At 35.7% G+C, this 12,593-nt stretch overlaps 1 pseudogene; it reads right to left on the bottom strand.

Annotated features, from left to right (window-relative positions):
• Positions 1-3,760: 3,760 nt before the first annotated feature.
• On the bottom strand, positions 3,761-4,158 carry LOC129078802 (dynein light chain 1, cytoplasmic-like; annotated as a pseudogene).
• Between the last annotated feature and the right edge of the window lie 8,435 nt (positions 4,159-12,593).

Raw genomic sequence — 12,593 nt, 5'->3', positions numbered from 1 at the left:
GAAAAAGAAATAAAAGGCATCCAAACTGGTAGGAAGAAGTAAAACTATCATTGTTTGCAGATGACATGATAGTGTACATGGAAAACCCTGTAGACTTCACCAGGGCTACTCAATATAATAAGTGAATTTGGCAAAATATCAGGATACAAAGTCAATATTCAGAAATTGAAGGCGTTTTTGTATATCAAAAATGAAATATCAGAATCAGAAATCAGAAAAACAAATCCCCTTTGCTATAGCATAAGAAAAATAAAGTACCTAGGAATTAAACTTAACCAAGGAGGTAAAAGACCTGTATGCAGAAAACTATACAACACTGAAGAAAGAAATTAAAGAAGACACAAATAAATGGAAGCGTATACTGTGTTCATGGATGGGAAGAATTAACTTCATCAAAATGTCCATACTACCCAAAGCAATTTATACATTCAACACAATCCCTATTAAAATACCAATGACATACATCACAGCCATAGAACAATCACTCCAAAAATTTATACGGAAGGATAAATGACCCCAAATAGGAGCAACAATTTTGAGAAAGAAAAACAAAGTAGGAGGATTCACAAAAGCTGACATCAAACTAAATTATAAGGCCACTGTAATCAAAACTGGTACTGGCATAAGAACAGACACATAGATCAATGGAACAGAATAGAGAGCCCAGAGATAAACCCATGTCTCTATGGTTAATTAATATTTGACAAAGGGTACAAAAGCATAAAATGGACTAAAAATAACCTCTTCAAAAAATGGTTCTGGGAAAGCTGGACAGCTACATGCAAAAAAATTGAAATTCAACCACCAACTTGCACCATACACAAAAATAAACTCAAGATGGATAAAAGACTTAAATATAAGTCTCAACACCATAAAAGTCCTAGAGGAGAACATAGGCAGGAAACTCTCAGATATCCCACATAGCAATATTTTCACTGATATGTCCCCTAGTTCAGGGGACATAAATGAAAGAATAAACAAATGGGACTTCATCAAAACAATAAGCTTCTACATGGCTAAAGAAAAGAGCAGCAAAATGAAAAGGAAACCAACCGTATGGGAAAATATATTTGCCATTGATACCTTAGACTTGGGTTTGTTCTCCAAAATATATAAAGAACTCACATGACTCCACCCCAGGAAGACAAACACTCCAATTAAAAAATGGGCAAAGGCCCTGAACAGACAACCCCCCAAAGAGGACATACACAGGGCCCAGAGACATATGAAAGGATGCTCATCATCACTAGCCATCAGAGAAATGCAAATGAAAACCACAACAAAATACCACTTCACACTGGTCAGAATGGCCATCATAAATAAATCAATAAACAATGGGTGCTGGTGAGGTTGTGGAGAAAAGGAAAAGCTAGTACACTGTTGGTGGGAATGCAGACTGCTGCAGCCACTGTGGAAAACAGTTTGGAATTTCCTCAGAAAGCTAAAAATGGAACTGCCTTTTGACCGAGCAATTCCACTGCTGGGATTATATCTAAGAATCCCAAAACACCAATTCAAAAGAACCTATGCACCCCAATGTTCATAGCAGCACAATTTACAATAGCCCAGTGCTGGAAACAACCTAAGTGCCCATCAGTAAATGAATGGGTCAAAAAACTATGGTACATTTATACAATGGAATACTACACAGCAAAAAGAAAGAGCTACTACCCTTAGTAACAGCATGGATGGAACTGGAAAGCATTATGCTAAGTGAAATAAGCCAGGGGGTGAAAGGCAAATACCATATGATCTCACCTGTAAGTGGAACCTAATCAGCAAAGCAAGCAGGGAAGGAAAATATGACCAGCAACACCGAAAGAAAGAAGAAACCGATGTGAATGGGAGGGAGAGAAGGAGGGAGGGAGGGAGGGAGGGAGGGAGGGAGGGAGGGAGAGAGGGAGGGAGAGGAAGGGGTAGGGTCTGATCAAGGAACAGGTGTGAAGGACACACGGAGGAAGCCAGGTTGGGGAAGGACTGAATGGGGGAGTTGGGGTGGGTGGGGCAGGAGGAAGTGGTGGTGGGTAAATGGAGACAAATGTATGTGAAAAAATTTTTTAAAAAAGAAATAAATAAATTTTTAAAAAAATAGAACCCTAGACTTTTCTAATGCTCCTTTCATAATAGTCATCACACTTGAAATGCCATGTTTGTATTTTCTGCTAGCCTATAAACTGTAGGATGTTCTGGACCAAACTGGGTATTTACCTCTGTCTCTATCGCTGCTACAGGCTCCAGCACATGCTAGATGCTTCATAAATACTCCTTGAATTAAAACTGGCATATTGATCTGATGTGATTCCTAATTATCTAGGAAGAAGATAGATTAGGGGGAGGCCTGTTTATCCTTTCTTATCTCTGAGCCTACTGAGGTCAACTTCAGGAGTAAAAAACACATTGTTTTCACTATTATACCTTCAGAAATAAAATTCCAATCTCTAATTTAATGTTTCCATGCTTAAGCAGATCTCACTGGCAAAAAAGTTTTTCTAAAATATGGTACATAGTCATTGTGTTTCCATTTAAATCATAATTGTATATCATGAAACAAATACTTTCACTTTTTTTAAAGCTGTCTCTTCACAGGAATCCAGAAATATTTGAAAGAAGACATACCTCCATGAAGAAAAAAAAGGAAAGCCTGCACTCAAGTACCAAGCTGTTGGCTGCATATGCAAAAGTTTATTTTCCTTAAGAATGAATTCATTAAAAATAGTTGCATGGTCTTTGAAATCCTAACAGTCTTCATTTAATATTGTTTTTTTTTCTTTTTTGTGAGAGTAAGCATTAAACACTAATCCAATGTAAATCTATCAACATTGTGTGCTTAATATACAGATCCTTAATAACTCTGCTTTCTAATGGATTAATAGAATTTTTACCACTCAGAGTCCTAACAGGAAACAGGTGGAATACTTGAAATAGGCTAATTTGAGGAGAATTTACAAAACAATTAATTATAAAGTCAATGCTATTGGAGAACCGCTATACCCAGGAGAGTCCCCAAGAGCTGATAGCCTGACTAATTATCCCTACATCAGAAAGAATGAAAGAGGTGGTAGTTTTCAGAATGAATGAAGGAGGTGGTAGTTTCTGGAATTTGGAGGGAAAGGATCAAATAGAGAAGAAACCCTTGAAAGGACCAGAGATTTCTGTTGAGAGGCACTGAGTCAAATTCACAGGAAGGAACCCATGGAAATAAATACCAATCAGCACTCTCCTTCCTCCCTATGATCTTTTGCCAGAGATCCCCAATGGCCAAACCCATCTGAAGACAAAGGGAATAGGATCCCTACAGGTCAGCCTTCTAGAGTGGAGAACAGGTGAAAAGTGGATCTAGAGGGGTGAGTAGAAAATATTAGCTCAGAGTTACACATTAAAGTGTCTCTGCCTAAAAAAAACTACCTTTGTCCATTTTTTTAGTGTCCAAAATATTTCCATCATCTCCCTCTCTCAGAGAAGAAATTTTTCCTGGGTTTACATTTATTGATTATTTTTTTAAGTTCTCCGACAAACTTATTTTGTGGGGGAAGGACTGGATTTTGAGGAGGAAAAACATGGAGCAGAGAGTAGGGAACAGAAAATAAATACAAATGTAAGCTGTTTTTCTCATTGTTTTATAACCACAGCAAATGAGTACAGAGAATGCCCTGCACCAAACAACACAAAGTTTCGAGATCAAGATGTTCCTTTAGGCAAGGCTGAAGATTTCAGTCACTGGTATTTGAAATGCAGGCTGCAATCTTTATTTTTGGATGGGTCACTGGGTGTGTGGTATACAGCCCATGCTTTCAACAAGATTGAACAGAAGAATGGCCACTTGGCTCAGGTAGAATTAGATGAAGTGTTTGGTTTCATGTGTCATGCAACTACAGAAGTTCCACCCAACGATGCAGTGCCAGGTGGGGTTGTACTTCTTGTCAAACATTTTCTTATATGGGCCACAATATCTTTCTCTATATTTTATATCTCCAGTGCTTCAGTAGCACATTCCATGGAGTCCTGTTGCATTTCCCCCAACATATTGGCATTTTTGATCGTCACCTTTCGGTGGCACAGTGTTATAGGGAACAGGGGCTGGCCAATTGCAACAATCTCGTGGGGGAGGGGCTGGAAAGGTTCACATCCACTGGGAGAAGCTGTTGCTACCAAAACCATGAGCATCTCCTGGGTTTATATTTAAATTTCTAAGTGTATGGCTTCCAATAAACCACATGTTCCTCCAGCATTACAGCAAAAACTCTGAAAGATGAGTACAATTCTAAAACATTTGGGGAAACACGTACAGAGAAAATACAAAGTGAAACACTCAATAAAACTATAAATTAATATTTTAGAATTATAAAAATTAACACATGGCTTCATGCTTTTCATCATATATACAAATGTGCACATCTGGACCTTTGGCAATAAAATAATCTTTTTATCTCTTTTTGGATATTTAAAATCTATCTTTTATGTGAAACTGAACTACAGCAATCCCCTTTATCTAACTAAATGCTTAGATATTTCTTCAAAAATTACTGTTTCAATCTGAAAAAAATACCATTTTTATTATTGATTTCTACTGCTTTTCAATAGTGCAAATTTTTTCTTGTCTTATATGCATATTTATCAAAATATGTCCAAAGGTGTTAGATTTCCATCCAGCATTTTCTTGAAATACTTGATATTAGAACAGAGCATGGAATTAAGTATAGAAAGTTAGTATAATGATAGTTGTTGCAGGTAGTTGTTGCTCTTACCTGTTTCTCTTTTGAAGATATAGTATATAGTATAGTATAGTATAGTATATTCAAAACATGGATTCAGAAGTGCACTCAAGGATGAGGTTAGGATCAAAATTCTGTCTTATAATATGTATTTTCATGAAAGTAAAATGTTAAAAAGAAAAAGGCAGTACACTCTCTTGGTGAATAGCTTGAAGTTTGGGGGAAAGACACTAAAATCCAACGGGCCACAGAGATTGTAGGTATGACCAAGCTGGCAAGGACTCTAAAATCAACCCCTAAATATAGTACTTTTATTTATTGTTATTTATTGGAGTATTTTAACTATCTTCCTCCCAAAAGAAACAAAACGCTTTATTGTCATTTTCTCCTCATTTTCCTATCTTTTCTTAGATTGGAAACTGACAGTTTAGATCACATTTTGTAAGAGTAATGAAACCACAGCCCAACCATATGTTATTTAAAAACCTGGGTTTCATTAACCATAGGTGAAGTTGGCAGAAGTGAAAGAGATAATTTATATCACTGGGCTGCCAGCAGGATAGAGATCGCAGCCTCTGCCTCCCATTGTGAACAAAATCTATAAATAAGCTGAGCCTCTCTTTTTCCACCAGGGTTCTCATTTTGCACAGCACCAATTGACAGAATTTTCAAGAGCACAACTTCTGCCTGTAAAACAGAAAAATCCCCGTAACTGGTTTATAGTATGGCTGGCCAAAAGATAAAAAATACATGTCCATGGCATAACTTGTCTCAAGTACTAGACAATAATAGGTCCAGAAAAAAATTGTTGCTTTGAACCTGACAATGCTAATTCCATTCAGAATGAGAGTCATATTGGTTAAATTTTCATTTTAAATACAAAGTTTAAAATGCTTATCTCATTCACTATTTCATGGGACTTTCATACTCAACCTTTTTACTCATGGCTTTCATCGGAAGAGTGCTATTTTAAAATTTGACAATCTTCTCCCTAGCCAATGACTGTCTTAATTGGTCCTCTACTACACCAATTTGAATAGCACCCTGAGTGCAAGTATTGTCAAAGTAGGATTGCTGGGTTGTACAGTAGTTCTATTTTAAATTTTTTGAGGAATCTCCATACTTTTTCATAGAAGCTGCAAGAATGTACAATCTCACCAACAGTGTACACAAGGACTCCCTTTCCTCCACATCCTGCCAGCACTTGTTTGTTGCCCTTTTCATAACAGTGACTCTGGCATGTGTGAAGTGGTAACTCATTGTGGTTTTGATTTGCATTTATTTCATAATTGGTGATGTTGAGCATCTTTTCATGGGTCTGTTAACCATCTGTATGGCTTCTTTAAAGAAATGTCTGTTTGGGTCCTCTGCTCATTTTTTAATTGAGCTGTTTCTTTTTTTCATTTTGAGTTGTATGGGGTATTTTTAATTTAATCTTTATTCTATTTTTCCCATTATCATTTAGTCCCCTTATACCCTCCCACACAGTCACCACAAGGTTGGCCATGTCCATAAGTCCTTTTTATTCTGCCCAATCCCTCTACCCTCTAACCTCCCTACTCCCCAGCTGCCATCCTGCTCTCCATCTATGAGTCTGTCCCCATTTTCCTTGTTAGTTCAGTTTTTTCATTAGAGTTCACATATGAGTGAAATCATATATCTTTCTCTCATGGCTTACTTCCCTTAGCATAATGTTCTCCAGGTCCACCCATACTGTCACAAGGGTAAAATTTCTTCTTTTTCACAGATGAGTAATATTCCATTGTGTAAATATACCATAGTTGTTTTACCACTCATCTCCTGATGAACACTTGGGCTGCTTCTATATCTTGGTGATTTGTAAATAATGTTGCAATGAATATGGGTGCTTATGTTCTTTCAAATTAGTGTTTTGGGTTCATTCAGATATTTTTCCAGAAGTGGTATCTCTAGCTTAAAAGGCAGATCCATTATTAACTTTTTGAGGTATCTCCATACTGTTTTCACAGTGGCTGCACCAATCTGCGTTCCCATAAACACTGCAAAAGGATTCCCTTTTCTCCACATTTTTGCCAGCACCTGTTTGTTGATTTGTTGATGAGAGCCATTATGACAGGTGTGAGATGATATCTCATTGTGGTCTTAATTTGCTTTTCTCTTATGATTAGTGATGTTGAATATCTTTCCATATGTCCATTTGCCACCTGTATATTCTCTTTGGAGAAGTGTCTATTCAGCTCCTTTGCCTATTTTTTTAACTGGAATGCTTGTTTTCTTGGTGTTATGTTTTGTAAGTTCTTTATAAATGTTGGATATTAACCCCTTACCATATGTATGAGCGAATATGTCCTCTCATTCTGTGGATTCTTATCATTTTGTTGATGCTTTTCCTTTGCTCTGCAAAACCTTTTCATTTTGTAGTCCCCTTTATTTTTTTTCTTTTGTTTTCCTTCCTGAGGAGTTATATCTAATAAAATATTGCTATAAGCAATGTCTGAGACTTTGCTGCCTATATTTTATTCCACAATTTTTAGGGTTTCAGGTCTAATATTTAACTCTTTGATCCATTTTGAATTTATTCTTATGTGTGGTATATGACGGTGATCTAGTTCTATTTTTCTGCACATATCTTTCCAATATCCCCAAAACCATTTATCGAATAAACTCTCTTTACCCCACTATACATGCTTGTTTCCTCTGTTGAATATTAATTGACTATAAAGTTGTGAGTTTATTTCTGGGCTCCCCATTTTGTTCCATTAATCTATGTGTCGTCTTTTATGCCATCACCATGCTGTTTTGACTACTATGGCTTATAGTGTAGTTTAATATTAAGTAGCATGATTTCTCCAACTTTGTCCTTCTTTCTCAGAATTGCAATCACTATGCAGGACCTTCTGTGGTTCCATACAAATTTTTGAACTATTTCTCCTGATGGTGTGAAATATGTCATTGGAATCTTCATTGGAATTGCATAGAATCTATAGATTGCTTTGGGTAGGATGGACATTTTAATGATGTTAATTCTTCTGATCTATGAACATGGTGTATACTTCCACTTCTTTGTATCTTCTTCAATTTCTTTCTTCAGCACCTTATAATTTTCTGAGTACAAGTCTTTTACATTCTTGGTTAGGTTTATTCCTAGGTATTTCATTCTTTTTGTAGCAATTGTGAATGGGATTGTTTTCTTAATTTCCCTTTCTATTAGTTAGTCATGGGCATATAAAAATGGAACTGATTTCTGAATATTATTTTTGTATCCTGCTACATTGCTAAATTAATTTACCAGTCCTAGTTGAGTCTTGGTGGAATCTTTGGGGTTCTCTATGTACAGTACCATGTCAATTTTACTTCTTCCTTTCCAATTTGAGTGCCTTTTATTTCTTCTTGTGTGATTGCTGTGGCTAGGACTTCTAGTACTATGTTGGATAAGAGGGGTGAGGCAGATATTCCTGTCTTGCTCCTAGTCTTAAGGGGAATGCTTGTAGTTTTTGCCCATTGAATATGATGCTGACAGTGGATTTGGCATATATGGCTTTTCTTATGTTTATATATGTTCCTTCTAACCCCACTTTGCTGAGAGTTTTTATCATAAATGGCACTGGATTTTATCAAATGCTTTTTCTGCATCTATTGATGTGATTATGTGGTTTTTATCCTTCATTCCTTCATTTTGTTTATGTGTCAAATCACATTTATTGATTTGCAAATGTTTTTTCAAACTTGCATTCCTGGAATAAATCCCATTTGATCATAATGTATGATCTTTTGGATGCATTGCTGTATTCTGTTTGCTAATATTTTGATGAAGGTTTTAGTCTATGCTCATCAGGGATATTGGCCTATAATTTCCTTTCTTTGTAGTGTCTTTATCTGGTTTTTTAATTAGGATAATGCTGGCTTTGCAAAATGAGTTTGGGACCCTTCATTCCTCTTGAGTTTTATGAAATAGTGTGATAAAGAGAGGTGTTAGTTCTCAGAATGGTTGGTAAAATTCACCTGTGCAGCCATCCAGTCCAGGGCTTTGGTTTTTTTGAGAGTTTTTTGATTACTGCTTCAATTTCACTAGGTGTAATCTGTCTATGCAGATTCTCTGATTCTTCCTGATTTAGTTTTGGAAGATGGCATGTTTCCAGGAATTTGTCCATTTCGTCCAGGTTGTCCAGTTTGTTGGCATATATTTGCTCATAAGATTTTCTTACAATTGTTTCGTTTCTTTAGTATCAGTTGTTATTTCTCCTCTTTTATTTCTGATTTTATGTATTTTGGTCCTCTTTTTTTTCTTGATGGGCCTGATTAAAAGTTTGGATTCATTGACTTTTTGTATCTTTTTTTTTTAGACTCTATTTCATTTATTTCTGCTCTGATTTTTCTACGACTCCTTTCCTTCTACTCACTTTGGGCTTTGTTTGTTGTTCTTTTTCAGTTCCTTTAAGTATAAAGTTAGATTGTTTATTTGAGCTTTTTCTTGTTTTTTTGAGATAGGCCCGTAGTGTTATGAATCTCCTTCTTAGGATTGCTTTCCCAGTGTCCCGCAGATTTTGGATTGTTTTGTCCTCATTTTCATTTGTTTCCAGGCATCTTTTGATTTCTTCCTTTATCTCACTGTTGACTCATTCATTGTTTCATAACATGTTATTTAGTTTCCGTGTCTTTGTGTGTTTTCCAATGTTCTTGTTCTGATTGATTTCTAGTTTCATAGCATTGTGATCAGAGAAGATGCTTGTTATGATTTCAATCTTCTTAAATTCAATGAGATTTGTTTTCTGTCCTTTATCATTATATAGTGTCCTTCTTTGTCTCTTACTATAGCCTTGGTCTATAGTAAGTCTATTTTTTTCAGATATAAATACTGCTACTCCCAGGTTCTTTTCCTTTCCATTTGCATGAAATATTTTTTCCATCCATTTGTCTTAGTCTTTGTGTATCTTTTGATCTGAGATGTGTCTCTTGGAGTCGGCATATATGTGGGTCTTGTTTTCTTAACCATTCAGTTATCCTATGTCTTTTATTCAGAGCATTTAAACCATTTATATTTAAGGTGATTTTTTCTTTTTTTTAATTTTTTTTTTAATTTTTCACATATACTTCTCTCCTTTTACCTGCCACCACTTTCCCCTGCCCCAGCCACCCCAACCTCCCCACCTCAATCCTTCCCTACCCTGGCTTCCTCCATGTGTCCTTCACACCTGTTTCTTGATCTGACCCTTCCTCTTCCCCTCCCCACTACCCCCTCTCTTGTCCCAACCTGTCCCCATTGGTTTCTTCTTTCTTTCAATGTTGCTGGTCACATTTTTCTTGCTTCTCTGTTTTGTTGATTAGTTTCCACTTACAGGTGAGATCATACAGTATTTGTCTTTCACCCCCTGGCTTATTTCACTTAGCATAAAGCTCTCCAGTTCCATCCATGTTGTCACTAGGGTAGTAGCTCTTTCTTTTTGCTGTGTAGTATTCCATTGTATAAATGTACCATAGTTTTTTGATCCATTCATTTACTGATGGGCACTTAGGTTGTTTCCAGCACTTGGCTATTGTAAATTGTGCTGCTATGAACATTGAGGTACATAGGTTCTTTTGAACTGGTGTTTTGGGATTCTTAGATATAATCCCAAAAGTGGAATTGCTGGAACAAAAGACAGTTCCATTTTTAGCTTTTTGAGGAAATTCCAAACTGTTTTCCACGGCAGTTGTACAAGTCTGCTCCCACCCATACCAAGGTTCCCTTTTTTCCACAGCCTCGCCAGAACTTCTTGTTTGTTGATTTGTTTATGATGGCCATTCTGACTGATGTAAAGTGGTACTTCATTGTGGTTTTAATTTCCATTTCTCTAATGGCTAGTGATGAGGAACAATATTTAAGATGATTATTGATAGGTATTTACTGCCATTTTATTGTTAGTCTATTTTCTTCTCAGTTTTTTTCTTTCTCTTTTTGTTCTTCTTCTTAAATCAAGCTTTTTTAACATTTATTGCAGTACTAGCTTGGTGTTAACAAGTTCCTTTAGCTTTTTCTTGTCTGGGAAACTCATTTTTCCTTCAGTTTTAAATGATAGCCTCGATGGGTAAATTAACCTTGGTTGTAGATCCTTGCTTTCATCAGCTTGAATATTTCACACCACTCCCTTCTACACTGAAATGTTTCATTGAGAAATCAGATGACAGTCTAATTGGTGCTCTCTTGTATGTAACTACCTGCTTTACTTGTGGCTTTTAGGATTTTCTCCTTGCATTTAAGCCTTGTCATTATGATGTGTCTCAGTGTAGGCTTCTTTGAGTTCAGTTTGTTTGGGACTCTCTGAGCTTCCAGGAATTGTGTGTCTTTTTTCTTCACCAGGTTAGAGGAGGTTTTGGTTATTATTTCTTTAAATAAGTTTTTTTCTGAATCATTTTCTTTTTTTAATTTTTATTTTATTTTATTTTTAAATCATGGTTATTCTATTACAGGTCTCTATTTTTTCCACGTTGCCCTCCTCCACCCATCCCACCCCCAACCAGCACTTTCACAATCAATTCCTACTCTGTTGTCCATGTCCATGGGTCATTCATACATGTTCTTTGTCTAGTCCCTTCTCCTTTCCACCATTGTCCTCCTTCCACATTCCCTCTGGTCACTTTCAGTCTGATCCATGTTTCCTTGCCTGTGGTTTATTTTGTTCATTAATTTTGTTGAATAGATTCCACTTACAGGTGAGGTCATATGTTGTCTTTCACTGACTGGCTTATTTCACTTAGCATAATATTTTCAAGTTCCATACATGATGTCACAAGAGGAAAGAGTTCCTCCTTTCTTTTTTTTCCCTAAATGTAGATTGATTTTATTTATTTATTTTTTCAGTGTCAAGATCCATCATAAAATATTTAAGAATTTAAATCCATTATAAAGTCTCAGCAATTAAAACAACATGACACCAGCACAGAAATACTCAAGTAGAGCAATGAAATAAAATGAGCATTCTATAAACAAATGTATATATATGTTTAACAATGTAATATATGATTAAACTGATATTTCAAATCAATGGCTAAAATAAGGCTTATTCAACAAATACAGTGCATGGACCACTATTAGTTGAAATAAAACAAATATAGAGCCCTATTTCACACATTATACAAAAAATATTCAGGTAAATTAAAAATCAATATGTAAAATCTAAGTAGTTTTTGGAGAAAATTCAAAATAATATTTTTCTTACCCTGAAGTAAAATATTCAAACCCAGTAGCTATAAAGCATAAAACTGACAATATGACTGTACTATACAGTAATATATGTATAAAAAAAGTTAAAGAACAAGTAATAAAATAGGAAAGTATTAACAACACATCTAAACACAGGTTAATAGGTTTGTTTGTTTTTTAGGGCAAAAATTCTACAAACATTTAATAACAAAATGGATAAAGAATACAAAAAAGTCATTTCAAGCTTTTTTAAAAAAAATAATAAAAATAGGAAATAAATATACAAAACCAGGTTTAGTTTCAACAAATAATAAAGTAACAACTAAAATAACACATCATCATCACAATCAGATTAATAAGTATTAAAAATATTGGTAATATCAAGTATTGGTGATGATGAAAGGAACTGGGTATTCATAGACTCCTTTTCTTCATCTTCTTAAAAATGTCCCTTCAGCATATCTTGTAGTGCTGGTTTGGTGGAGGTGTGTTCTTTTAGCCTTCTTTAGCCTGGGAAACTACTTGTTTCACCTTCCATTTTAATGGAGAGCCTTGCTGGGTAGAGCAGTCTTGGTTGCAGGCCTTTACTTTTCATGACTTGGAATATCCCTTGCCATTCCCATCTGGCTTGTAGTGTTATTGTTGAGAAGTCAGATGCTAACCATATCGGGGATCCCTTGTATGTTACCACCTGTTTCTCCCTTGTTTCCTTTAGGATATTC

The sequence above is a fragment of the Pteronotus mesoamericanus genome, unplaced genomic scaffold, assembly GCF_021234165.1.
Source record: "Pteronotus mesoamericanus isolate MK-2021 breed Mesoamerican mustached bat unplaced genomic scaffold, CSHL_Meso_final contig_74, whole genome shotgun sequence".
In the NCBI taxonomy this organism is placed as follows: Eukaryota; Metazoa; Chordata; class Mammalia; order Chiroptera; family Mormoopidae; genus Pteronotus; species Pteronotus mesoamericanus.
The sequence above is the reverse complement of the archived record's forward strand: the minus strand, read 5'-3'. Positions and strand labels throughout refer to the sequence as shown.